Genomic DNA, 4,336 nt, shown 5'->3' with positions numbered 1-4,336 from the left:
GAATATTATTGGGGTGGATAAGCGGGATGTCAAGATTTTGGCCAATAAGAGGGCAAGAGATGAGAGAGAGAGACGGAGACGGAGCATGAAACAAGATCTCACAAGGGCAAAGAGAAGTGTACGAGGGCAGAGAGCTACCTGAGATTAGCAAAAGAAGGAGACGCCGCAAGATTAAGCAAGCGGATTTCCAATCAGGACGTGGCTACCCTGAGTACAACTTGGTAAGTGATATTCAAAATAAAAAATCAAACATTACTTTTGGTCAGTTGTTGGCTTTAAATACGAAGTTGAGGAGGAAATGGTCTACAAGTGTTAGCACAAGACTTCTAAGAGCTAAGGGAAATGTGCACACGGTGCAGAACATGGCCTTGAGGGTAGGTAGCCCGACTAATGTTCTTCCACTGGTGGATGCGGTCATAGAGAAAAGGATGCTGGTACAGGCCTATATAGATGGTGGAGCACAGGTGTGTGTCATGACGGAAGCAACCATGAAGGAGACAGGAGTCAAGGTGATAGCCAAGACAAATGTGCACATGAGGATGGCCAACCATACTAAAGCGAGGTGTCTGGGTGTGGCTCAAGATGTGAAGGTCAAGGTGATGGGCATAGAGTGCTAAATAGACCTTTTTGTGATGAAGGCAGGTGATAATGGTTATCCAATCATTTTGGGTAGGGTGTGGCTTTTCGCAATAGGTGCTAAAGTGTTCACTGGATTTTGTACATAGCATGTACATAGGGTTGTGGTTTTGCAAGTGCTTTTAGTTGTCAACAATTTGGTGTGCCAGTTTAAAAGTTCTATAAATATGTTTTTGGTCGAACATAAATGTTTGACGAGGGGGTTGGGAAATGATGGTACAAACAAAGATGGTTGAGGCCATAAGTGGTGCTAAGCAGTTCCAGAGGTGTGCACGTGTGCATGACAAAGGGCTAAGGCCAATGTGGAGGATCTGGACAAGTAGATGCTAGTGGGAATGTATGCCTAATGAGGATTTTAAGGCCAAAAATGCTCCAAGACTAAGCCAATTGGGATGACAGGTCAAAGTATCCAAAGTGCTCTATCAATGATCTAGAATGTGGGGTTCAATGTGCGGTTTAGAGGCTTGTCAAACGAAGCCCCGGTGTGCAAGATATTGCAGTTTAAAGACAGAAGGTCTAGTAGATCCCTGACGGATAGCTAGGGACAGGTGGCCCAGGTGAATGCAAATGGATACACATGAAGAGCTTGAGTTGATGAGCATGCCTGTCTTTTTGGATTGCAGATCAGAGTTCCGGGTTGCAAGTGATGGTCGTTTGAAAGTTTGCCAAGGGTCGGGTTTGTGCCCACCTGACTGCATTGGGAGAGGAGCCACCTGACCTCTTTTGGGTTCGACCAGGTTCTAAGAGGTAGAGCATTCGTATGAAGTTGGCAAGAAGTCGCTTCTTATCAATGGAATACCCGGAAGGAGAGTTTTGACAGGTTAAAGTTGATGCCAGAGGGCGGCAGTGCAGTGCTCGATGATTTTTCTTCATTTTTGCGGCCTCGATTGGCGAGCTTGAAAATCTCAAAATGCGACAAGGAGCAAGTGATTTTAAGATGCAAATGGCAGCTTCAATGCCGACCTGCCTTGCTCATAAGCCTTCAAGGCTTTCTTCGAGTTGCTTTTCAACTGTCCGACTGTAGAGGTCTCAAGCCTTTCAAGGCTTTCCCTTTGCTTGTCTGCACACTCTCAGGCTTCAAAAAATGCTTACAATGCTCTGCCTTCTTTGTTTGAAACCCTGTAGAGCTCCAAGCTCCCTCTTTTTTTGCTCTGATTCCTTGAGAGTCTCCAAGATCCCCTCAAAGGCTTGAGGGGGGCCGTGTGTGCAGGTATGATGAGATCTCATTGATCCTGTCGGATCCGCCCTGAATCAACCCGATCCAATGCCGCGTAGCACCGACCTTTGTTGGAACTCTGTTGCTGCCGAGAGACCGCCGCCGAGCAGTAGCTATGATACCACTTGTGAGTGCGCGTGTGCACGAATGCATGAGTGCATGCTCGGTGCTGTGCGTGCAGGGAAGGGAAAGAGCACGAGGTAGTGTGGGTGGAGCAACCTCTAGAAGTAGTGAGTAGGTGCTCACGTTATTGTTTCTATATGAAGAATAGGGTATATACACACGTGGACGGGCGGTCGGACACCGGACATCTGGCCCTGGGCAAAGACGTAGCACCTTTACCCCAATAGCCTGAACACATTGCAAATAGACTCAATGTAAAAGTCAGGATTGCTTTTGCAAACTCCATGTTGCCTTTCGTACGGATATTTAATCGTGCAACATATGAGCACTTAGAATGCTCAACAAAGTTAAGGTTGAAGGGACCCTCGATTAGTTTCCCTTTATCCAAGAACTGTCCTCCTTTCAAAATTTTAAGTCTGCAATCCTCTATTGTGGAGGCTGGTAGATTGGCCAGATATACCCAAGTTCCGCTAAGGATAGGTGCCAAAAAGGCTTTGTTTTGCAGCACCCAAAGCTGATGGTCCACCCCAAAAGACTCAACTTCTATTTGTCTAACAAGTAAAAACAAGAAAACTTTAGACTCTTTGGGTACCATCTCTAATGGGTTAGAGTCACTCAAAGGCTAGAGGCTATTTTGGAATTCTTTGACGGCTTCCAAAGTGGCACTATCTTTGCAGAAGATGCCACTAGATTGAGGGATAGTGGGAGTAGAGAGTTAGATAGTTCAGCTCCAGAAGAAGAGAATTGAGCCACCTCCCGGTTGTATTGTAATGAGTGTATAGGCAATTGTGCAATGTATTGAGAAATCGTAGCTATATCATCTTTGTTGTCCCTATTTAGAGTTGCCAAGATCTTGACCCAATCATTGACAGAAAGCATGTGCAAGATAGAAGATTTTTTATCCAAAGCAAGAGCCAATCCATAGATAAGTTATGACGCCTCTAAGATGCTAATACATTTCAGACGAGGGAAGTGGCAACTAAAAGAGGTCTAGAAGTTGATTCTAGTCCTTGAGAAAGAGCAAGGGCCTGTATCAAACAAAATGATGTGTTGAAAAGAAACTATTTGGGGTAAGAAGTTACAAAGCTTTTGGGTTTTTGGGCCAGAAAGGGTCTAGTTCTAGGGGTAAGGGCTTTTTTCGAGGGATGGTCTTTTAAGTAAAGTCTAATCTTCTAAATTTTTTTTTGCATGTTTCTCTGGATCATGAATGACTCTCATGCGGGCAGTCATTTTATAATGTGTGTGATCCTGAAAGGTCATAATAACAATAGGGTTAGTATTGTTGGATAAAGTTCCAACCCTTAAACCAGCAAGCTCGAAAAGACTATGATAGTTGTGAGCAGGTATCTAGAATTATCGTCTAAGAGGACCACCTAACACAACCAACCTAAACATGAATTATAGATAGTGGGTCCAGCTTAGCCCAATAATTCAAAGTAATCTCTAAAGCTAGCGTCCCGGATTTGCTTGAAGACTAGGAAAGCCTTGTGTGTAGGATGTGTGTGTAGCTGTTTTATTCTAATAAATTAACACAATAGAACATAACAATTCAAAAGACAACTGGCTTTAGACAAATGACCAAGGGTAGAACAAAAACAACTCAGTCTTAGAATTATTTTTGTACATTGTTGTAGGAATGAGGTCTCTTTCTAATATACAAGTATACAAGAAGCAATATGCTATCTGTTCCATAAAGTGATGAAAATCTGATATGTCAAGGGTAGACAAGAGCTAAGCCAAAAAAAATCCCAAGAAAGGATAGAGTCCTCACCTGCATCCATTCAAACAAGACAACAGATATGTTAGCCTTGAATGCATTTTACAGGTATCAATGGACTTTACGAGCTGCTATCCATGTCCATCTTACAACTTTTTTAACACCTGACCATTGACAAACCTTTTTGTGTTTTAAGATTGTCTCAAGGTGTGATTTTTTTCTCTTATTTTTTAAAAGATGTTCATTATTCTTTAAAGATACATAGTTTATAGTTAAGGTTATTACTTTTCCCATTTTTTAAAAGAAAAAATAGCTTTATTTAGATAATTAAAATTCTGATCGGAAGGCCATCACCTCTTCCAATCCAAGTGTCATTAATATTTTTTTTTGCCCAGAAAGATTTGTTTTTGTCCTTTATGCTAAGAGTTGGTCTTGTAGCAGTATTTTGTTTGAGTCAAACAACCCCGTCATTTATTAAAACCAAAAAAACTCCTTCAGTTTAATCCTACCTGACCATTTGACTTATTTAAGACCAGTAAAACATTACGACAGAGTGTAGATTGCCTAGGAGCAGAGATGGCCCAAGTTATGCCCCAACTAGCTATAGTATACATGGTTTTGGATATGTTTGGTGAAAAATCTTC

This window comes from Adiantum capillus-veneris, chromosome 26 (assembly GCF_014529385.1).
Source record: "Adiantum capillus-veneris isolate H3 chromosome 26, ASM1452938v2, whole genome shotgun sequence".
In the NCBI taxonomy this organism is placed as follows: domain Eukaryota; kingdom Viridiplantae; phylum Streptophyta; class Polypodiopsida; order Polypodiales; family Pteridaceae; genus Adiantum; species Adiantum capillus-veneris.
Note: the sequence above shows the minus strand (reverse complement) of the source record.